This window comes from Mya arenaria, chromosome 6 (genome assembly GCF_026914265.1).
Source record: "Mya arenaria isolate MELC-2E11 chromosome 6, ASM2691426v1".
Taxonomy (NCBI): Eukaryota; Metazoa; Mollusca; class Bivalvia; order Myida; family Myidae; genus Mya; species Mya arenaria.
The window spans coordinates 25,523,635-25,549,967 of record NC_069127.1 but is presented as its reverse complement, the minus strand read 5'-3'; the positions used below and the strand labels follow the sequence as shown (position 1 = coordinate 25,549,967).

The following is a 26,333-nucleotide window of genomic DNA, read 5'->3' as shown; positions in this document are numbered from 1 at the left end:
CTATAACAGGTCACTTTCTACCTTTAATATTTACCCGAGCTTTGCATTCTTGTTCGATTGGAACGATTCTGACCCAGTAGAAACGTATTCAATATATCTCATATCAGTACCCTTAGGCATGCGTCAGCAAGTTCGTCAGTCTATTCTGCAGCTATTTTTACAGTCCAATTAAAAACATCAAGATTCTACTATAAATCATAGATAAGTTGGATTTAAGTTGGTTATTTGAGGATGCCCTTGCACGCTGCAGTTACGTTGGACTACAACGGCGGTTAAATGCCCCTCTTATTAATATAGTGAAGTTATTTTCGATAAGCCATGTCTGGCGTTGTTATTTCTGTTTGTTCTAAATACAAGAATGTAGTTGATATAAAGCGCGTTCATAATTTTGGTAGTGTTTAAGTTACATTTAAGGTTATTCAGCAATTCATGTTTTATAGAATGTTAAGACAGTTACAGTACTATGAGATGCAGACATCATTCATTGTGTATGTTTTCTAATTAAAGTATCATTGTTGTAAATATTTTACTTTAAATTAGGTAAGGTTGAATTAATTGTATGAGTATGAAGAACTTGACAGCTTGCTTGGTAAAGACATGTTATTTTTCCAGTGCGAGAAGACACTACTAGCAATTGCATGGGCTGTTTGGACTCTCAGAGCATTACGTTCTGCGTAGAGAGAACACTGCAACGACATATCAGTGCTCATCAAGCGTCGATTTTCGTACAGCCGAAGCACAGATAGGTAGCGCACCCGACAGTCGCTGAGGCACGATCTACATGAAGCTGAGCTAAAGATGCTCCGATATGATCCAGGCATTGGTAGCAGCACAGAACGACCAGAGCTTGCTGCAGAGAAGAAGAGTTGGGACGCAAGCTGAGGACGGTACCTGTGACTTTAGCCCTGTCGGGGGCACAACAGAGAGCTACATTCAGCATACATTCGGGCTCGTGTTTATATAGCTGTAAATATTGATTCAACCATCAACCTCTTGTGTGTGTACAATAAGAGGTCATTACACCTTAAGGCCAAACTGTTCAACATCAGAATCATATTGCTATTGACATCTATGATCATCTATAGCTCCATGCATATTATAAACCAGTGAAAAGTAAAAACAAAACTACGAATACATCTAAAGAAATAGCTGTAATATGACTTCGAGACATACAATATAAATCGGGAGGTGCCATATATTAACTAAAACAATAACAAGGATTTCCTGAATCCATTTTTATTACTATTTTACATTCGCGTCAAATACAATATAGTGTACACATACAACATATATATGTTCATTTATGTTACAAATTGTATAATGCATGATTGAAAATTCATTCATTAACATTATTAGATCTTTGATGTTTTGATTTAAAAAATCAGCTATTCGTCAAGCCAGGTCCTACCACTGTCGGTTTTAAGACACCAGCCATCATACTTGCTGATATTTTTATAAGAAAAGATGTGGACTTATAACTGTGCAAGAAACGGAACCTTTCTGAAAGTGCATGTTGTTCACTCATATTATATATCATATCAAGACAACTGTGATGTAGAGGGGGTAACTCCCCTTAACAGGTGGCATTATTTAGAAATAAATTATTTATAAAGAGTTCTCATTAGAATCAGTATGTTCTTGAATGCGCAGTTACTTTTATCGTCAGAAGCGCACGACAGACCTCATGGACCCATACCGTTACACTTAATTTCACGTAAGGAGAGTAACGAAATGGGTCACACATGGGTATTTTACGAAAATATACTTTTACACCTATCAATGTTTTGTCACTCCTGGGGCGTGATATCAACCACGGGGTTTTCACAACCTGAAAATATGTTCTCTAGGAATCTATAGCAAATAAATGCTTTGAAATAAGTTGAACTGAATAGAGAGTTCGAATCATAGCTGATTGAAAGAGTATGAAATTGAATAGATTTATTGAAAAATATTTTTAAGGGTTAAATAAAATGTTTCATTTTTAATATGTCAAGTTGACCGATAGAGCTAAGAACATTTTTTATTTACTTTAATTAATTCTATTCTATAGTATACGCAATGCATAAACCTTTCGCGGCCATATAACTTACATAACAGGTCGCCCATGGACGTGTGAAAATATCAATTTATACTTAATATTTAATTTGAACAGTTTGCTAAAGGTTCATGCGTACTATTCCGCGAAGCTGTAAAATCTGGTGGCTTTGGAGTTAATTATCTTCGTCAGTGTACTTCATGAGTTCACGGTCAATTATCTTCGTCAGTGTACTTCATGAGTTCACGGTCAATTATCTTCGTCAGTGTACTTCATGAGTTCACGGTCAATTATCTTCGTCAGTGTACTTCATGAGTTCACGGTCAATTATCTTCGTCAGTGTACTTCATGAGTTCACGGTTTAGATACTGTTGCTTAAAGGTGCACATTGTAGGTTGATACTTTTTTTTAATTTTAATGCATATTCATGTTCAACTTATTTTATTATATGCTTTCCGGGTGGTTTAAAGAGATTTATCACTGAAATATTGATGTTTCACTGTGTCTAAAAGAACACCAACAGCGAATTATTTTTTTATATAAATATTGGTGCTCACTCGGTGAAATATATTACGATCTTACACTGAAACAAACAATTATCCTCTATGTTTTTAGTGATCAAAACTAAAAAGCACATGATTTATGTACAGAAAAAAATAGCGATATTTTGATAACTGTGGAATTTGTGACCACGTAGCTAAATTTAATATTTTCTAATAATGTGGCCTTGTGAAGTACACTGACACAGCTAATTAGCACCAACGCCGCCTGATTCTACAACATCGCTTTGGCATTGCTTACCCACCCATTGAGCAAAGAAATTTGTCAAAATCCCTGGGATTGGATTTGCTCCCAGTATCAAATACCCTTTAGGAAACAGACGGCCAAGACTATCTCCCGAGTGGCAGTTCAAGTCAACGGGTCTTAAAAAACATCCGTCGAGAATCACTCAATGTCTAAAGTATCCTATGTAAATGTGTCCCTACCCGTCCCAGTTAGGCCAAACATTGATAGGTGCATTTATCCTACATGTATATATTTGCATGCATGGATTCATTTAATAAAATGTGGAAACATGCCACTTCAAATAAACAGTTTTACAATAGTGTACAAAAGGAAGATGATCCGCGCGGCTTTTCGACTTGTCTCTTCTTGACTTTGTCGTGGATTCGTCTTAGCATCTGTAACAAAACACATTTATTCAACGAAACCTAGGAGAAAAATATGTTCTATTTTTAGCTCATCACAATATATGTCCATGAAGCAGGACATAATATATTTGCATTACAAATGCTTAAAATAGCATTCGAAAAATTGACAAGGTGTCTTTGGTAATCCTATACCGTATCGCTCAAAATGGTTTTTCGTAAATCTATATTTAACTTATGAGTCATTGTTATTTATCATTTTCCTGTTTGCATTCTCGTGTGCAATTTCTTTTTGATATTTTTTCAATGTTATAGAAATACACTTGTATCTTGATAAACGTTTTTAGAACACGTAATTATGCATTTTATAATGATGATAGCTGTTGAGAGTTTTACTTGCTTTGTTTTTCCTACATGCAATAATTTGGGCTTAATGAAATACAAGTTTAAAAGAATCACTAAAATAATCTATATGTAAGACCCGCAGTCATACCAGTGTTTCTTGGGGAAATTCTTTAGTCTCTAGTTTAGAATACAGAAGTTCGCCATTCACAAATATCTCGAACGAATCTGAAAAAAAGAACATGTGTTCTGCCTTATATATATATTTATTTCTTGTTACAGCTTGATAATTACTTAAAGTGATATCTTTCAATCAATATGTAGCTATTGCAGAACTTAAATTAAATCTTATTAACATCTAATATGGACATTGAAAAACATATACAATGCTTTAGCAAACGAGCACGAAGGAACACATCTCAACTTAGTTCTTACCCGGGACATCAACCATGGTCTTTGCAAATGTGATTTGTAAGTAGAATTGTAGAAAGTTATAACTTAATGGCATACATATTTACACAAAAACTCTACCAAGCAGGGGGGGGGGGGGTCTAAGACTCACAGACAACTTATTGAGCCAAAATAATTTCGTTTCAGAGTAGGAGGGTGTGCATGCACCATTAACCTTGACCCCAAGTCTGGTACCTCATCTGATTTCTCACAAAGATCCGGATAAATTAGCGAACCGCCATCATTCTAAGACACCAAGTTTGAGATCCATAAACCGACGCCCATGCTCCAGGTCACTCTTACCTTTAACCAAGAAGGATCTGGAGACATCGGCGGACGGCCATCTCTCTAGGGCACAAAACCTTCAACCTATACATCGACGCCCATGTTCCAGGTCACCCTTACTTTTAACCGAGAAGGATCTGGAGACATCGGCGGACGGCCATCTCTCTAGGGCACAAAACCTTCAACCCGTAAACCGACGCCCATGTTCCAGGTCACTCTTACCTTTAACGGAGAAGGATCTGGTGACACCGGCGAAAGGCCGTTTGAGATCCATAAACCGACAACCATGTTCCGATCACACTTACCTATTACGGAGAAGGATCACGGGATATTGACGGACGGCCATATCGCTTGTACACCCAGTACGTGAGCCGACAACTATGCTTAGGTTACCATTAACTTTGACAGAGAAAAATCCAGAGGCATCGGCGAACGGCAATACCTCTAGGACACCAAGTTTGTAATACGTGAACCGACAACTATGCTTAGGGTACCATTACCTTTGACAGAGAAGGATCCAGAGGCATCGGCGAACGGCCATATCTTTAGGACAACGCGTTTGTAATACGAGAACCGACAACTATGCTCAAGTTACCATTACCTTTGACGGAGAAGAGTCCGGAGACATCGGTTTACGGCAATTTCTGAAGGACACCAAGCTTGTAATACGTGAACTAACAAATATGTCCAGGTTACCTTTGCCTTGGACAGAGAAGGATCCGGAGTCGTCGGCGAACGCCAAATTGCCAACATCTGAAGGACATCAAGCTTGTAATACGTGAACTAACAAATAATTATGCACAGGTTACCTTTGCCTTGGACAGAAAAGGAACCGGAGACATCGGCGAACGGCCATCTCTCGAGCACACCCAGCTTGAGGTCCGTGAACCGACGACCATGCTCCGGTCATACGTATCTACAAAAGAAAAGAAATCTGGACGCACTTTTCAAAATTTAGATTTTATTCAGAGAAATAAGAAATGTAAACACCTCGCACAGAAAGGGTTGCATAGAAACAACCTGATCGTTCAGGGTATATCTTTCGGACAACTCCTGAATTCGTTTTAGTTTTGAAATATTAATTCAGAAATAGACGAATGTAATGAAAGAAAATAATCCCTTTACATTAACCCACAGTCATTGGTACTTCAAACTGAAATAGTGTTTTATATATAATTACAACGGAACCACAAACTGAAACTCTGTTGGGTGGCGTTGGATTCTCCTCGTGGCGGTTTGGTCCAGGCCATTTTTTTATTTCGAGAAATGTTATTATACACATGCTATTGACTATATTCCATTAAACGCTATTTCTTAAAATCATGTTCATGGCATTAACAAATGCCTTATTTTTATTCAATTCTTGTGTAACGTTTTCCCTTCATCCATGCGAGTTCGATCCGCCCTGTGACTTATTAACTTAACCCTGGACATTACATATACATGTTTGATCTTTTCTTGGCTTTCCTACTTCTGTCACCTTGTACTTTGGCACTCATTCCTCATGTCATACATAGATTAGCTGTAAACAAGTTTACACGCGTGTTCATGCATTTCCGAACGTAAAACAGAGAATCCCTGATAAACAAGGCACTTTAAAAGTGGGTTAACTTCACCAGTTTCCCATTCCAAATCAGAAAATGGTAATGCTAAGAGTCACATTTATTGTGTCATTTCCCCAACTATTACATGCTATTATGCAAGTTATGTCCTTGTATCGCTCATGTTCGTGAATTTATATTACTAGTAAGGTATTCATAAATGCGATATAAGGAGATTAAACGATCATCATCCTACTGCTTTAATGATAGCTATTGCAGTAGGATCATAGTTGTATTTTTTGCAATGCAGTATCACTGGTTTTTCAGGATAAAAATAAAATTAACCTTAAGTGTGGGGGATTCCGGCTTGGGATTAAGAGTACTAAGGGGCATGTTTAAACCTGGCCGTTCCTGGCCTGGCATGCTGTCTCAGCATTTTGTTTCGGGCCAGGCCAGGCTAGGCCTTATTTTATACATATAGAGAGTACAAGCTCTGAATATAATGGAACACAATGATATAGCTAATGAAACAAGAGAGACCCATATGAGGACATGTGTTCCATTGCACATAAATCTAACAATTTTGATCAATTCAGTACAAAAATACTACTGATATTTACAAAAGAATTGCGCAATCTTACTCAGTTTTCAGAAAGTATTCATGTGACCTAGTTAGCATTGCGTGGAGTATATATTGCGGCTGTGCAAATAATATGACCTACTTGTTGGTTTTAAAAATAAATATATGAATACAAAAACAAAGTAAAACAGTAATAAAACACTTATATCTGCTAGCGCTACTCGACATTAAAATTATAGCTGTGATGCATTTAGGGCGTCTACACTCTACACAGCTGGGATAAACTAACATTTATATCTGCATTAACTACAATGATACATGCATTTCTTTCTATAACAAATAATGGTTATTAAAGTAAATCTTCCATTTGTACTCATTAGTTCAAACGTCTATTTACATTATTTATGCATGAACGTCTCTTTTATCGTGTATTCAAGCTAGTCTATTGGTAGATAGATATTCAAACGCTAGTTTATTTGTTTTGCATCTTTTATCGTGTATTCAAGCTAGTCTATTGGTAGAAAGATATTCAAATGTTAGTTTATTTGTTTTGAATCTTTTATCGTGTATTCAAGCTAGTCTATTGGTAGACAGATATTCAAATTTTAGTTTATTTGTTTTGCATCTTTTATCGTGTATTCAAGCTAGTCTATTGGTAGAAAGATATTCAAATGCTAGTTTATTTGTTTTGCATCTTTTATCGTGTATTCAAGCTAGTCTATTGGTATATAGATATTCAAATGTTAGTTTATTTGTTTTGAATCTTTTATCATGTATTCAAGCTAGTCTATTGGTAGACAGATATTCAAATTTTAGTTTATTTGTTTTGCATCTTTTATCGTGTATTCAAGCTAGTCTATTGGTAGAAAGATATTCAAATGCTAGTTTATTTGTTTTGCATCTTTTATCGTGTATTCAAGCTAGTCTATTGGTAGATAGATATTCAAATGCTAGTTTATTTGTTTTGCATCTTTTATCGTGTATTCAAGCTAGTCTATTGGTATATAGATATTCAAATGTTAGTTTATTTGTTTTACATCTTTTTAAAATTATTTGTATTTTACTGGTGTTGACTGATTCAATCAAACAAAACTAAATCAACTGGCATTTCTTTTCTGATTATGAATAAAATATATTGCCTCGCCTGGTCTCGCTCGACACAAAATGCTGAGTACAGTTAACAAGCCTGGTTTTTGAACATGCCTAACATTCCTTTGTAATATCTTACATTTTGTATTATATACTCTCATGTCAAAGTTTACATGTATTTTATAAAAAAAATGTATAATGAATTAACAAGCTGTACATGCTTACATCAGATTAAACTGTATGTTATGTTACGTTACTTTTAAGGTGGGTAAAGTAGTTTACCAATTCGCGAATGAATGTGTCAACACAACATTAAGATAACAATAATTGTCATTTAAATTGAGAATGGATATGTTTAACCTTATGACGATAGAAAGGTTGCATTATGAAATGAGCTGCTACAACTAAACACCGATATCTTTATGTTTGAACATATTCGTTATACCAATCACACGTGATACACTTTTATATAGTTTTTATTTGATGTTCCGTGTATAGTACGTATGGAATCAAGAACATGCCTCCTTGCTGAAATACATGCAATAATTTCTCCTCGGTCAGTTTACTTTGAACTTCTAAATGTTACACCAAACAATGACATTGATAGTATATAAGCAATTACCTGTATGTGTGATTCATGTAAACAATTATATTTTTCACATCGTTCTTAATATATGGTAAACGTATGTAATTGTATATGAATGTCTCATAAATATGTATTTGATCAAGATGATTTAAATATGTATCTCAACTATTATTGTTTAAACAGTGTTTCTATTAGTTCAGGCTAGTTTGTAGTTAGTTTTAAAATTGATTCACATATTGGCCTTAACCTTGAAACTTATTGCATTTAAAGGTGAAATATACCAAACGTTTTGATAAAAGTATTACATGCATAGAATTTTAGATTGAAACTATTGATTTTATGGTATTTTAGTGCTTGCAAAAATATATTAAATTCCAATTTAATTTGTTGTCAGTTTAATCAATTTGTATTTGTGTGTGTGTTTTTTTTTCTTTCGGTACCATCTTCCTTATGCCATTTTTTGTGGAATTGAATCTTATGAATACCAAATGAACTATTAATAACAACGGTCTAAGAGGATTGGTCGATTTTTTTTAAATAGATAAGATAATAATTATTGCACTAGAAATGTGAACTTTGTTTGAGCATTATGGTTTTCAACTTTAGAATGAGATAAAATTAGTCTCAGACCACTGGGAAATCCCGATTTAAGCACTTAATGTACATTACTTAGAAACGCTTAAGTTTTTTTGCGTAAGTGCAGAACTAATAGTCAGCACCAGGACAACTCATCTTTACACAATTTATCACAAGCGGTATCAAGACCTTTAAACATCCACTTTATGAGTACCTCTTGCGTAATACTCAGCCTGTTCCCGTGGTAAAGGTCCCCTGAAACACTATCACGACAATATGTGTAATATTTACAATGCTCTTCAATTCCTAAGTAACGGACAGGTTAGATCATACTAACTTGGGAAAGGGCCGTAACTGATGTTGGAAAAACTCATGGCCCGATCCCTTTGCATGTCATATTTACATGAACTTAAGCTTTGTTACATTGCACTGTTTCTGTTTCTGTGTTGTTTCTTTATCATGTATTGTGTAAATGTATCATCATGCAATAAAATATTAGTAAATCAAATTATAATACCTACTGAACCCACATCCAGAATGAGTAAATACTGATACAAGGGCTTCAGAGAGAGGGTATTATTTTCAATCTCGTCGGTAGTGGTTGATGTAACTGTTTTGTTTTATTTGTCAAAGACAAAGTTATATAATTAGCGTGCGATATAAGTAAATAACATATCCGCACGCAACTATTTGAACGGCTTAACTCCTCTTACTAGTTCCGACATGACGAAAAATCAAAAACAACAAGGAAACTATTAGTTCTATTATGAACGTCATTTAGTTTAATCTATTTTACAGAGATTGTATAGAAGTTTACTTTAACTTATCGTTGGCACGGTGCTGCGTGTGAGTGCGGTTTTGTGTTGTGGGGAAAATCGGAGAACCTGGGAAAACCAACGTATCCGGCTTGGTGACCACCATCCAAACTGGCATATGCACGTACATGCCTATGTGTCAAAATGTCCCAGACTACCTTATCAACATTGTCTTGTGACTTCTTGATGATATCTTTTTAAATAAGAAAGATGCAATACATTTTAATTAGAAATCTGATAAAATCTTCCTTAGTAGTACTTGCTCAACTCCTAATTACAGCTACACATACTGCAACGGGTAAATGTTTTATGCTGGATATATTGAACCTTAAACTAAATCATGAAAAATGATTATTTTAAACATTTTGTTTTGGTCCTTCAATCGATTTTTGAATTATGGAAGGCCCTTAATAATAAAAGTTATTAATAAAAGCGGCGTAAGAGGATTGACTATCATTAACCGATATAAAATAAGGAAAATGACCTTAGAAATAAAAATTATGTTTTTATCTTGTACATTTTCTACTACAAAAAGTAAAATAACTTATTTCGAAAATAGAAAAACATAAAACTAGACTCCATATCCCTGGAAATCCCGATACTACGCATTAAGGTGAGATCCAGCAACATGAAGCAAAATCCCGTGACAACACATCACATAAATATAACCACATGTTCTCCATGAACAATCATCAATGCCACTCATGGTGACTCATTTTTGTTATTTTATGATGAGAAATTGTTCTTTTTATATATATTTTTTTTTTTTTCTTTTCTTTTTTTCAGGGGGGGGGGGTGCGAAATGCAATTAATGAAACATCTAAAACAATAAGTCGCGTGTATGCCATTTTGTTCCACCAGAGCGTCATTAATATTAGGTAACACATTTTCCTTCTTTCGACAATACTACGATGCATTCACTTCATGTCCCTTTGCATGTTATCGTGTTGTTTGGAATTTCTACTTTGGTGTACCGTGTTAGCGCTTTGTTTTTTGAGAAATTATTTCTTCAAGTTTGGAATCCCAATCTACTAGCACAGATGTATGAGCACTTATTTGGTTTTCCAAACTACTGTCAACCATAAGTCATACTGCTTAAACTAATGATACTTGAGGGACACACTAACACGTTATGGTCATTCGTCTAAAGCAAAAAAACAACAATATGAACAACTTAATCGACTAATTAAAAAAAAACACACTATAAAACCACACGAAATAAGATTCAAAATGAATATATCAGGCTATACATTATGTGAAAAGAAAATGAATAAAAATGATTTTGATATTCAATTAAATGGACAATGCAACAACATTCAGAACAAACGTTTTATAGTCACATGTACATCACAATGACACCGTTCGTACTAGACTCAATGACAATGGTAATACTCAAACAATTGTTGATGACTAGATTAACGCATTACATGTCATCATCATTTCGAATTTTGGACGAATGTTGGTTTTATGATATATAAAGTCCCTGTCCAAAAACGACCACAAAATTTGGAATTTAGCTTAAGCGCCAGTGATCCGTTCAAAATTAAGAAGGACAGTTTTATGGTTAAATCTAAATCTAAAAATTACCTCGCAGTCGGTATGCACTAGGATTTTGCTTAGTAAGGGAACGTAAACATAAACACTTATGTTTTATTTGGAAAAGATACGCTATACAGAAATACCAAAAACTATCCTAAACCATACCAATAGTCTACGTGGACCATGAAGATCCTCTTTGCACCGTCCGAGGCTGCGGTGGAGCCGTCCCGAGACTCTTCCATGCCACCAGCCGTCCGGACGGCCGACTGCCCTCAGCTCATGCAGTTCGCGACGTATAGAATCCGCGCCGGTAAACCCGCCTATTCTTTGCGCCTTGTGCAGTAAAATGAGTCTACTAAAATTAAATAAATTCTAATTTTGAACTTCACCACGATTTATTGCTGTATGTATGTCCGATCTGGTTTTATTTTTACAATATTCCTATGATAGATCTCCAGTTAGAACCAGTTATCTCAATAAACTTGCGAAACTACAGAATGTAATAATACGAGATTTGTTTAATATTGAAGTAATCTTATTCTCCACATGGATGTTTGTTGGAAGTTATTATTGCTGATTACTGTGGTGATCCTGCAGGCACGAATGTTAACGGCTTTCAGGAATCAAACCACCCTAATGTGTTTAATATGTCATCTGGTTCTATTGATCGACTTGGTTGTCAATATTACACCAATATTATATCCAACGGTATAATTTCATAGATTTGCCAGTGTTAGCCATTAACGCGGTAATTTTTATTATCCAGACTAAGTTTAGTTAATAATAATAAAATAAGTCAAAAAGATACAAGCATGAAAGTAGACCTTAGATTTTTGTGACAGTCAGTCATTTAACATAGAGCAGTTGATAGCAAAGTATAATACTGATAGATTTAAACTCATTACTGATTGGACAGATATAAACACTGCGGTTCGAAAACGGCGGATGATTTTTAACCGAATGTAAAAGTATTGAATTCTAATATGATTCCGTTTCACTTCTATGTTCAACTTGCAAGTACACGTCAACTACATAAGGTCGTACCACATTGATCGTATGCTAAGCGTCTTGCTCCACACTAAGACACGAAAGACCAAGCACAAGATCTAAATTTCGAAATTATAATTGTCCAAATGAAAGAGTTGATTTTTCAAATCTGCCGTATATTAATTTTATTAAGTCAGCAGCCAGCCCATTATCATTCATCAGGGGCAATGCAAAATCTAAATAGCATCATCACACTGGTGAACGAGAGTGCAGCCAGCAGTAATTGATTTCAAAATCAGGTAAACCTGTATTTAAACAGAGACTGGGTCAGTATAGAAAATATCATCTGGTAACAGGGTCATTGTAAGCAAGTAAGCATTGACTTGAAATGAGACACGTGACTACGGCACTTATGGCCCATTTACTTGGTTGATGCATACGTTTTACCTTTAATTATAACATACATTCAACAGAAACATAACGATAAATCTAACCAATTCCAGTTTTATGATTGATTCAATCTTGTTATTGCCTTTTAAACACTTGTAAGCCTTTGACTCACTTCATGTATTTTATCACAATTGTTATAATAAAAAACAGTCAAAGATATGTAAGAAAATATAAATTCATGTGTAAAATCAGGTTCTAGAATGTTGTTGACTTGCGCCAAGGGGATGAATTGTTCCCGATACATTTTCACCAATCTCGTACATCAGAGTGATGAAGCTATGCGTTAGATTTAGCATTGTCGAACCTCTGATGAATGAGAATGCCTTTTTTCTATTCGTAGAAAAAATCCTGACAGTGTGACAGGAAGCACATTGACAATGCTCTTTAACTCATCGATAGCGCCAGTACAATGAAGTAGTATTAAGCACGCCTATTCCTGTTGTTATGGTTATGGCTATGAATTATGTGATTTCATAATTTCGGAAAAGAAGTAGTAATTAATCTGTGGTTCACTGGGGAAACTCATAGTTTAGATAACATGAATTGCCATTAGGTGCGGTTGTATTATGTGCGGATTATGTGCAGGGCCATTACACCTGATTATTACTAAGGCTCCATTTGAACACGAATCAAGCTGGTATATCTTCAGACTAATGTAACGATACCTCATTTTGCGAGCTGCACTACCGCATAGCCTATGTTAAAGAGAGAAACGGGTAAACCTATAGTTAAAGAGCGACGAAGTTAAAGCTCCGCCTACAGAAACATGAGCTGAATGACGATTAAGTACTGGCCCATTAGCCGTTTAATTGGCTGAAAATGCAGGTTATATTATATAGGCATTTAAATACACTGCCTACAGTGAAGTTATATCTAAGCCATGTAGTAGTTATTTCCCTTTGTTTGTTATATCGGCATGAACGAATAAATATTGAACGGCTTTATTAGTTTAGCAGAATTTAAAGTTTTATTTAAGGTTATTACTGCATACTAACTACTGTATGCACTTAAGTTAACTGATTTAATTATGGATTGTTAGAAATATATTTTGTGCTATATAAGCTGTTAAAATGTTTTTCCCGATGACACAGTTCTTGAACTTGTGCCGGATTGTTATCAATACACACTTTTGATTAGTATTTTATTTCATTAATGCACGTACACATTTATAAACGCATTTTAATGATAACATATTTTATGCCAAAGACTTTGCGTTCTGTGTGGAGGGAACACCTAGCGGTGGTGTTGCAGTGCTACGAAGCATCGCATGCATCCGTCGCTGCCAACATTGACGGGAGGCATCATATCCTGCAAGCTGAGCCGAAGAGACTTCGATGCGCTCCGGGAATTAGTAGCTGTGTTACAACCAGGAGTTGTCTTCGGGTTGGAGCGCAAGCTCACAGCAGCTGTTTTCTGATACCTGACTCAATGAACCAGGAGTTGCTGGGATGAAACTACAGATAGTTCCAACCAATAGACTCTCGGATTTGTGTGTATACATGTTTAGCTGTAAAACGTGTTTCAACCTCTATGAATTGTGTGACATACTGAAATTCAGGTCACAAACACCTTAGTTCCAACCAATAGACTCTCGGAATTGTGTGTACACAGCTGTAAATATTGCTTCTACCTCTATAAATTCTATGACATACTGAAATTAAGGTCGCCCTATTTCTGAATCATGCCCCTGCCTGTGTCGACCCAATCGGAACACCTCGGACATTATACGACAAATGATACGGGTCTTAAAAATAGTCTATCATGGCGGCGTCCTTACTGAAAATTGTCCTCCGTCAAGGGACATTCGTATGTTAAAGGGAGGAGAAGAGGCATTTTACATGTCGTGAAAGGTCTTTTTATGCCAAAGCGTTATTTTGACACGAATCTAAATCATTTATTTCAGTACATTGCTTATGCTATAGAATAGGTCTACACAGCGTTATGATATTTCAGTTAATCGCCGAGGGGCGAATAACATTTTCGAATATCTGGAAACATTTTTCAATCTCGAAACTTGTCGGAAATGGTCGATTTGTTATTTGGTATCGACCATTTCCCGCATTGTTCGTTTAATACATACACTATATCAATAACAAATATTTCCTGGGTCAATTTTATTACAAGATGATAGCATACATAGTAATATACAAAAATACACGTTTACATAATTATTTGAACAAGCATGTACATAGTTGCTTCACATTTTCTAATGTATGATTGAGAATTAATTCATTAATTCATTATTATTATCTTATTTTTTAAATCAGCTTATCATCAAGCTAGGTCCTACCGCTGTCGGTTTTCAGACACCAGCTTTCATACTCGCTGATTTTTGAGAAGATAATAATAATAATAATTGTTCGCTCTTACTGTTTGTAACGTTCAATCATATTATGTCACGTGTCAACTCCGATATAAGGGGTCGCCGGCCTCACATTAATATGTGGCATTTGTTTCAGAATTTAAACAATCTCTATAAGTTAATTTTGGATTTATTTAAGAATATGTTTGCATAAAGGTACTTTCGTCGTCGGGCACCCACGACCCATTCCGTTGCACTCAATCCGATGAATCTAGAGAAATGTAATTGGTCTCATGTGGGTATCCGACGGTGCACTTATCCCAATGTTTTGATCCCCGATGGGTGATGATCACACCCAAGGAATTTAGACAAAATGCAAATTAAATTGTCTAAATCCCACCCAGGAGCAGCGAAATTTGTCAATGTCCAGAAGGTCGTAGATGCCACCTTCCCCCGTTGGGCCAAACATCGATTGGTGCATTTATTCCACAGGTATATAATTGCATGGATAAATTTGCTAAAGTGTGGCATAGAAATGAAGAGTTTTATAACAGTGTACAAAGAGTGGAAGATCCACGGCGCTGGTCGTCTGGTATTTTGTTTACTTTGTCGTAGATTCGCCCAAACATCTATAACGAAACATTTTGCCTTATTAAAAAGAACCCAAACATCTTGAACAAAACATTAGCCTTTTTAAAAAGAACCCATACACCTCTAGCAAAACATTTGCCATTTTAAAGAGAACCCAAACATCTAAAACAAGACATTTGCCATTTTAAAAAGAACCCAAACATCTATAGCAAAACATTTTGCTTTTTTAAAAAAAACCCAAACATCTATTACAAAACATTTGCCATTTTTAAAAAGAACCCAAACATCTAAAACAAAACATTTGCCATTTTCAAAAGAACCCAAACATCTATTACAAAACATTTTGCTTTTTTAAAAAGAACCCAAACATCTAAAACAAGACATTTGCCATTTTAAAAAGAACCCAAACATCTGTTACAAAACATTTGCCATTTTAAAAAGAATCCAAACATCTATAACAAAACATTTGCCATTTTTTAAAGAACCCAAACATCTATAACAAAACATTTGCCATTTTTTAAAGAACCCAAACATCTATAACAAGACATTTGCCATTTTAAAAAGAACCCAAACATCTATAACAAAACATTTACCATTTTAAAAAGAACCCAAACATCTATAACAAGACATTTGTCATTTCAAAAAGAACCCAAACATCTATAACAAGACATTTGCCATTTTAAAAAGAACCCAAACATCTGTTACAAAACATTTGCCATTTTAAAAAGAACCCACACATCTATAACAAGACATTTGCCATTTTAAAAAGAATCCAAACATCTGTTACAAAACATTTGCCATTTTAAAAAGAACCCAAACATCTATAACAAGACATTTGCCATTTAAAAAAGAACCCAAACATCTATAACAAGACATTTGCCATTTTAAAAAGAACCCAAACATCTATAACAAGACATTTGCCATTTTAAAAAGAACCCAAACATCTCTAACAAGACATTTGCCATTTTAAAAAGAACCCAAACATCTATAACAAGAAATTTGCCATTTTAAAAAGAACCCAACCATCTATAACAAAACATTTGCCATTTTAAAAAGAACCCAAACTTCTATAACAAAACTTTTTGCCTTTTTAAAATGAACCCACTCCTCAAAAAGTCATCAAATACGACATGTTTGCGTTTTACATTTCTTAACATTTTTTTCAAATTGACGGATTCTTTGATATTTCATACAACAATGTATTAGGTTCTAACAATGTGCCTTTAACGAGTTTAAAATACCGCATAACGCACTATTTGATTCGTCTTCTTAACGTTAATTCTTTCATGTAATAATTAGTATAAAACTGATTACTTATAGCCGTTATGGTGAATTCAATATAAAAACTACCAGCATCTTTATGTAGGATGCCGCAGTTATACCTGTGATTCCTGCGGAAATTCCTTAGTCTCTAGTTTAGAATACAGAAGTTCGCCATTCACAAATACCTCGAACGAATCTGAAAATAAATTGCTCTTCATTTTACACAATACTTTATTTATCTATCTATATTTCTCCAGAGCAAAAACAGTTTGACAAAAAAATCTAATATATACCTTCTGCAGAGAATTTTATCTATAAAGATAGATAAATTTACGAGAAGGAAACGCATCCATATTGAAAATGAAAATGAAACTGACGAATGCAACACTGTCAATGCGCTGCAGTTAAGTCAACAACATCGCTTTTTAGTATAACAAAATGGTATTATACACCAGTCAATTGTAACCACGCCCCCCCCCCCCCAAGATCCGGGGGTATACCGGGGATAGCCGGGGAAATGGGCCGTGTTCTTACCTTCCAGGTGGCCCCGCAGTGCCGGGTGAATGCGGTGGTTTTGTCTTCACGCCAAATATAGCAGGAAATCGGCCTTATCTATGGTCCCTTGGGTGCGGGGACATTTTGCGGCGGTTTTACCAGCAGATCGTCCCCGCAGGGCGGAGATTTTGCCCGGGCTTGGCTGGACCGAAAGTCAAAGTCCCCGCTATTCCCTGGACCTGGGGGGGGGCGTGGTTACAAATGACTGGTGCATTATATTACATTAAACAAACAACAAACAAAAACTCTATACAGGACCAGCAAAAAACCCCACTTAAATTCTAACCAACGACGAGTGTTAGAACAACATATAATGGGAATGCTCGGCGGTTGACGGATTACAAGCATGGTGTCTTACACAAAGTGCTGTTTGTCGACGTCTGAGAAACTTTTGTTGCGCTTCCAAGGAAGAGGATGTTCATTTAAAAAGACCCTTACGACTATTTCTTGATCCGTGGCTAACAAAAATAGCATACAGAAATGAGGTTATTTCTACTGTCGCTCTTGGCGAACGGCCATCTCTATAGAATGGCAAATTCAAATCAATTAACCGGCGATCATGCTCAAGCTATGTAAATACACGTTTAACTGAGGTTACGGAGACGTCAGCGACCGGCAATCTATCTGTAGCACACTTTATTGAATTTCCTTGATCTGACGACAATACTTCGGTCACTTCTACCTGTGGACGATAAGACTTCAGAGACGTTGAAAACCTCAATCTCTCTAGGACAACAAACTTGAAAATCGTTAAACAACGACCATGCTCCGAAGTCACGGCCCTTCGATCGAAAAGGACCCGCTGATTACACTTGATCTACGTGTAGGTCCAACCATGCTCCAACCACATATTATGACCTGAGAAGGATATCGGGATGTCGGCGAACGGCCATCGCCTTAGGACACAAAAACGAAATCCATGTCTCCGAAAACACCTTTGACCGAGCATTTCTGTAACACATCGAGCTTCAAGTCCTTGAAAAGGTTAACAATGTTCACCTCACATTTAGTTGCCCGAGACAGACCAGAACTTGTTGGCGAACGGCCATCTATGTAGGAGTTTGGTTTGTGGTCACCAAGCCGGACAAGTGGGTTTCCTCCGGGTTCTCCGGTTTCCCCCACAACACAAGACCACACTCTCGCGTAAAATCGTGCCAACGAGAGTGATTAATATAATGTTGTAATAACTTGTTTCACAATTGTTGTAAAATAAATATGTTTAAACTAAAATCTATGTAGGACACGTTTGCGATCTGTAAACGGACGACCATGACCCACTTACACTCCTTTTTGATAGAGAAGGACCCGGATATAGCACAGAAAGGCCACCTGTCTAGGACATCAAGCTTGTAATCAGTGAACCAAGGATCATGCTAGGTCACATTCACCGTTAACTTAGAAGGATCCCGAGAAGACGGTGAACAAGAACTTCGTGATTCGTGAAATGACTATGCTCTAAAAACTTTGTCCGAGCAGAAACCGGAGACATCGTTGAACAGCCATCTGTCTTTGACACCAAGCCTAAATTCTTATTAAGAGTCAAGCATGCTTCGCCAACACTTACTTATTGAAGACGAGTTGTCGGCGAAAGGCTATCGCTGTAGGACACTTAGCCTGGAATTTGTGGATCGACTACCATGCTCATGTTACCATTACATTAATTTTGAAAGAGAAGCATCCGGAGACATCGGCAATCGGCCATCTCTCGAGCGCACCAAGTTTAAGATATGTGAATAGGCGACCATGTTACGGCTACACTCACCTTTGATAGAGGGAGGATACGAGGATATCGGCAAAGGGCCATATCTTCAGGAAACCAAGCTAAGGGTATGTGAATCGACTACCATGCTCAGGGTACCATACCTTGGACAGAGAAGGATCCGGAGACATCGGCAAAAGGCCATATCTCCATTAAACCAATCTCTAAAGTTGTAGATCGCCTGCCATGCTCAGGGTACCATACCTTGGACAGAGAAGGATCAGGAGATATCGGCGAACGCCCAGATCTCCATGAAACAAATATCTAAAGTTGTAGATCGCCTGTCATGCTTAGGGTACCATACCTTGGACAGAGAATGATCCGGAGACATCGGCGAACGGCCATCTCTCGAGCACACCCAGCTTGAGGTCTGTGAACCGACGACCATGCTCCGGTCATACGTATCTACAAAAATGATTTAATATAGAACCCAATTTTCAAAATCTAGTTTTAATTTTAATATATAAGATGTACTGGCTGTGCATGATGGCGTATACATTGCTCCCCAAAATAACTCTCTCGCAACAACCTTGTTTTCCACGGTATCTCTTGCGGACAATTACCGAATTCATTTTATGTTTGGATTTCCATTCAGAAGTTGACATTGCCATGAAAGAAAATAATCCCTTTACATACAAACTAAAGCTATGTTACTTTAGAGAAATGTACAACAAACATGGGTTCTATCTCTTGGTTTTGTTTCATACTTTTGAACATTGGTACACATTTTCTTATTTTATGTATACACTCATTGTTACAAAACAAGTTTACAAGCGTGTTCATGCATTATAGAATGTAAAACTGAAACAAAAACACATGATTAACAAGGAATTTGAACAAAGAGTTAATTAAATCCGTTTTCCGTTTGAGATCTGAAACTAGTGTATTTTTAATAAGTCATATTTACTATGTTCTTCCCGACAATCTTGCATAAAGTCATGTAGGCTACTACATGTTTTTACATTGGTTTAAGTCGTCTAATTACATGACTAGTACGTTATCGATAAATGAAGACTACGGTGATTGGACAAAATAATTAGATAAAATAAAGTATAATGTGGTTGAAATTGTGATTTGTATCTCATAGCTGTTTCCAATATCATTGGTTTTCTTGATCGTGATTGCAAAAAGTAATTAACCTAAAGGCAATTAACGGATTCCGGCTTAAAAACTCACTGACAGACTAATTGCCTAATTAATGATCTTAAAAATATCAACGTGATTTGCAACTGGACGTGTCTACACATCATTAAGATAACAATTATTCTCATTAAAAGGCAGCCAAGAGTAATTAAATGCTTTTATGAATCTAATCAAATACAAATTAGAGATACACTTCTTGTAATTTACATTTTAGTACATAGATAGTGCTGGAGCTAAAAGAAAAATGCAAAATAAGCAAAATTCATTTATAATGGAAACACCACTCCCAAATATTACCAATATATCTAAAAATATATCATTTTTATCGTCGGAAAACCGTAGTTTATTTATTTACTTCCTTATTGCTTTAAAATGCCTTTCGTATGTGATTGCAGATTTGCGGATTCATGCATCATCTAAATGTGTTTCGTGTACAAGACACTGGATTGTTCCTAAATTGGCAAACAGTATTTCCTATAACAACGAATAGAATTTTCAAAAGGAACTAGTATGAGGCCGATAATATATTACTTTACATAATGAAAATAATAATTTTTTCCTGTCTCAGCTGAGTGGACTCTTTTTAAAACAGCGCATAATGATTTAGCAGGTGAGGCATGTGATTAGTACAGACACATATACCGACGTTATTAATAAATTTACTGGGATAAACGTGGTAGAGAGACCCATTGAATTTTCGAATTGGAAAAATATGCAAAAACTTTGAAATATACATATGTTGTAAGCGATGTGATACAGCAGTAAATAAGGTGCAATGCGTTGTACACAATGATATCAATTTTATGTTAGATTTATGATTGTTTTCTTTAATTTTTCTCGCAGTTGTATCATCTGGTGTCTATTCCCCTCCCAGTTTAATATAAAATGTATATGAAATATTATTGCCTAAACATTTATTTGTGATTATGCTAGTCTGCACATGTCTTTTGTTCTTGTTAAAACAGATGCTCGTATGGGCTTAGTCATTGAATACACTTTTGAAACCTGCCAGTAAAACTACTTTTATATAACTGTAGATTGTATAATTCATGTTAATAATTGTAATATATGCATCTACAACTACTCAGAATAACTAATACTTGCCGGGTAATCATTGGAGCCATAATATTTTGTTATGTGTTGAAAATGCTCCAACGCGTCTTCCGTTATAGTGCCAATGGGTGGAATAAGGATGTAAACAGTAAGTATGATTTCTTATTTTCATTCTTAGAGGTTTATACGAGTAAATTTAAAAAATTGGAGAATGTAGTTCCACATAGGAATGGCCATGAGTTGTTCTAAATGTAAAGGTTCTGAATAAAATTTAATATCTGATCGTCTAGAACTTGCATTACTTGATAGACGTTAGTTCCTTCATTAGAACCATTGTTTTCGACATTTATTCATCCTTTTTGGAATAATGATTCAATATAATTAATTGTGGTAAATCTTATGTGGGAGTAAGAGTGCATCTTTAAACGTTCTTAATGGCGCCGCACTGAAGTTGTAAGTGATTGAAATAATAGACACTTAGGAGGTATGTGGAATATAAGGTTGATATCAGGGTCGGTTATCATAAAACATCCAAAGTCAGTTCCTAACTTAAGACAAGTTTCTCATGTATCATATCATATCATCGCTTGAGTACTTTATTCTCATTCATTTTAATTAAAGTACATACTTTTATGTAAAAACCCCCACAGATTTATACGTTAGTTTTATGTTGGCTATGAACAATTTATGAAATTGACTCAAGTAAAGAAATAACTTAATGATTTATGAATATCGCCCCTGGTGCCTTCTTGCCTATTATCTGCCTGTCTCTAACTGAGCATTAGGCTAAGTGCTATATGTTTACCTGTCGCTCTTATCGTTTAAAGTTTGCGACAGGTATGCCCGATGATATATAGCGATTTTCAAACTCAGTGTTTTCCTTTGACAAAATCGTTCCCTTACAACATAGTTTAAGGAAAGTTGAAATAATTGTTCTATTGTATTCATTTTTCTTACAATCTAAAAACATATCCATATACACTTCTCCATCGGAAATTGTAATAATGCTTTACGTCTTATAAATATACTTGTCTTGATTCGAGTTTGTTTTTATAAAAGCAAGTTTCTCGAACAGTCTGGTTTAAAAAATGAGGCCAGCTGGGGCCGTATTCAATAAGCAATTTAGATTGAACTTAATAAAATTAAGAATTGTAACTAAGCGATTGATTGGCCTTTAGACTTAGCTGACCAATACGCTGAATGGAATCACTTAGGCATGTCTAAGGATAAGATCAATATTGAATACTGGCCCTGTAGGTGTGGTATTCCATTCAGTCGATTGGTCAATTATTTTTACAGTCCAAGCAATACACTCAGATTCTACTCTTTGAGATTGATCTAACTTGTTTTTTGAATACGGCCCCTGATATACAATGCTCTGCTATTCCTGAATAGGGAATAAGATAATATTATGCACACTTATTGATCATGATTGAATTACCGTAAATGATAGCTTTTATAAAAGCTGATTTCGTTGCACTATAAATGTGAAATTTGTTTGGGTATTATGTTTTTCAAAAGGTTTAAAAATGGGAAGTCATTAATTTCAGGCCACAGGGAAATACCGATTTAAGAACGTGCATTACATAGAAACGCCTGTTCACGTGAGAAAAATACTTAAATAAAGCATACAAGTTTTGCTACATGTTTCTAAGTACAAAGTTATTAACAGGTAGTCCACTGGGGAACCTCTCATTAAGATAACATGAGATGTCATTAACTACAGTTGCATTATGTGCGGCCATGTACCACCAGCGGCTCCAGGGCGGGAGGGGGGTGTGCATCCACCCCTTAAACTCGTCCAAGTTTACTTTTCTATTTCAATATAGGAGAAAAAAGTAATAAAACACGCTCAAAATGCACCATTTGGAGTAGAATATGTTAAAAAATTCGCACGGGAGTTACCCCCGAATTCCCCGCCAATATTTTCAACCAAAGAAATTTCCGTTCTGAGGAAAGGGCGCAAGTCAATTGGTTACGCCCCCTAAGAAACGCCCCCTCTTACGTGAAATTCTTGAACCGCCCCTGTGTTCAATGTCATTACAATTAATGGATTGCATTTTGCCACGTAGCAAGCTGGTAAACCTTGATTTTGTTTAGAATCACGACAACAAAACATAATGAAATACGAGAAAACAGGTAAATATATTGTGACGATGATACATTTCACTGTATTTTTGCATGACCACAATTTTGTGTTGATATAAATAAATGTATCGCTCATATTATCTTATGCCAATCCTAAATCATCTCACCTCGTCCCTCCAAAATGACAACTTTTATTCTTGAAGTGTCTGTTTCTTGGAAAATAAAGTAACTTTAAAGTAGTCAATGTGTTCCATCCTCCCATCTTAAATGTTGTTGTACCGGTCGATTGTAAATATATACCCAGATGTTCGTTTAAGTGATCATGTTTCTTTGTGTCCATAACACTTTGTACATTGTTGAAAGTGGGTTTAGTGTTCTAATAAAACTTAATGATACTGTTCTTGTCGCTATTGTATTATTATTTAAACATTTAAATACAACTTATTTTAATGCTGCACTCTCACAGATTGACCGTTTTGACTTTTTTGTTAGAATAAACCAAATTTTGCGTAAATGTCTGGTATCCATTGATATAAGAATAGTAACTATTGAATATATAATACATGCAGATACAAGTGTAATGTAATTATGCTACTTTAATCCTTTAAAGGTATTGATATAATCCTTTTTAAAGGTATTGCTTTTCATGCACATTATTACATTAATATATACTTATGTTGTCAATCTGTATCATTTTTTGTTCCGTTAACCCGTTATTGATATTTTTTTTCAATTCTGAATACCATTTTCTCTGCCATATACACAGAGAGCATATTTTCAAAACCATTTCACCCATTTATGAATTCCAACCGTAATCCTGAAAGGATCGTGACTAGAAACATTGTTTCAACCATTATTTTATTTCTTGTAAAATTCGCATTCCCTTCTTTTCTTTAATAATGCATCCATAACCCGAGTAAATAACAACGCTATTCATTTATTTCACGCCTCCAACATAAATGACGCAATGTCACTGGTCCAGGACCGGTCACGTGGTGACTCCATATTTTTCCATATTGGGTCGACAAATTTACACCGTACCAAAATGGCGTCTATTTTCCGATTATGAATATTCCGATGATTAAATGAAACATTTTAACAGGTTGTTGACGTGATATATATGTTACGTTCGTAGGTGATCCGATATGGGGTCAGTACGGGGCGCAGAAAACCATATTCGGTGCGCAGGAATCCATATTCGGGTTCGAGCTTCGCTCTTACCCGATATGGTTTTCTTTGCCCCGTATATTCGGGCCACCTAGAACACACGCTAGAACGTTGTCATTGACATAATACAAAACGATGACGTCACCCTTTACCCACCACCCTCGATAAGGACATTATACACTCGCGCGAAAGCCCTCGAGTTTAGTTTCAGTAACTCTGGCCGAATCTACAGTAACTATTATATTTCCTGGAAGTTATATAAGGATAGAGGAGCATTGTACATATTACACAAATGTGATAACGTAAAAGGGGCACTTAACAACGGAAATTTATACTGAATACAATGCAATAATTACTTATGAAGTGGATTATTAAAGTTATTAATATCACATTAAGATGAGTTGTCTTGATGCTTAATATTCGAACTGCAACTACGAAGAAACTTAAGTGTTTCTTAGTAATGTACTTCAGTAAGTGCTTCAAGTGGGATTTTCATGGGGGCCTGTGACGAAGTATTTCTCATTCATAAGTTGCGAGTCATAATGCTTAAATAACGTTCACATTTGTAAATCATCAATCAATCCTCTTATATCGCTTTTATCAATATTTCATCATTATCTATCGGTCATCCAACATTCGCACAATGTTGTCCTCTCTCCTAAGCCTCGATAACAAATTAAGTCATATTAAGTCATATTGACCTTAAAACTGCTTGCCTAATAAAATAATTGTGAAATAAGTGCATGTGATAGTTATTGTTTTTGATTAATATGATGTTTCTAACTTTATTTCAATGTTTGATAATTGACGCATTTAAACAATTACTTCTTTAAAATGTCTGTCCATAATGAAACTAATATTTATACAGGTGTAAATTTATCATTACCAAAACTCTGATGAATGAGAATGTCATTTTGGGGGTATTTCAGTTTTGATAAGCGTGTATAATCGATAATAAGAATGTAAACAAAACATAAGTTACCAAACATATCATGCAATATTAAAACATTATCGGTGATGAAATCTCAAATTGTGACTAAGGCGTATCTATGTCCCCCGGGAAGCGTACGTCGGCGTGGAATCATTTTAGGAAATCGGACTGTTCTATACAGATCTTTAGCGTTAACAGTCCAATAACTATTTCACATAGGGCATTTTAGCGAGATCGTGCCGCCTCAAATACATAAAAAAATCGTTTTAGTTGACTCTAACAAAAAACAATATAATTCCGTCCGCAGAGAGCCCGATCTAGAAAAATACTCATCCCATTTTCAGGCTTATACGAAGAGTTAATTCCAGAAATGAACCATCACCCTGCATACAATGAAGATAGAGTTATTCGTTGCGCAATTGCTTTTCATGGAACTTTGTCGGAAATGGTGTAAAAAATGAAGAATACGTGATTTGTTTACGTTTTCGTAAACCGCATGGAATCACTTCAGCAAGTGCGCGTGACGTATGTTCCTACCATTGTATAAGATATGGCCAGTATTGCTTTATTACCCGGGTGTTATTCAGTGTGTGTATACCACGTGGTAAATTACATCATATATGCTATGTCGGAAGGTAACATTTTGCTTAAAATGAAGACTTAATTAAATCAAACATAACTTTTCTTTTACTACACCCTTTTAAATGAAACAAAAGGTAATCTATGCCGCTTAAAGAGCCACACCGTCGGCTTTGTTTTATAACTGGAGTTTGATTGGGTGATTAGGTTCATCAACCACTTAGACAAACTTCCTTAACAATGTCTTGTTAGTGCTCCGTCAGACGGCCGTATCAAACTCTGGTAAAAGAAAGGCGGGGCTCCGTAAACGGTGTGGACCGCGCTATGTTTCATTTCAAATGGTAAAGAAATAGGAAAGTTATCTTTTGTCAAAGTCTTCAATGGAAGCAAAATATTGCCTTCCGACGTAGTATTTATGACGCAATTTATCACGTTGTATACACACACTGTATAAGATATGGCCAGTATTGCTTTATTAC

The 26,333-nt window shown here is 35.7% G+C and overlaps 1 long non-coding RNA gene across 1 annotated transcript; it reads right to left on the bottom strand.

Annotated features, from left to right (window-relative positions):
• Positions 1–1,526: 1,526 nt before the first annotated feature.
• LOC128236413 (uncharacterized) lies at positions 1,527–11,445 on the bottom strand. The gene is made up of 4 exons (XR_008261345.1): positions 11,152–11,445; positions 5,070–5,176; positions 3,677–3,753; positions 1,527–3,216 (listed from the first exon to the last, which is right to left on the bottom strand). It is a non-coding gene; the product is annotated as an uncharacterized LOC128236413 (long non-coding RNA).
• Positions 11,446–26,333: the final 14,888 nt, after the last annotated feature.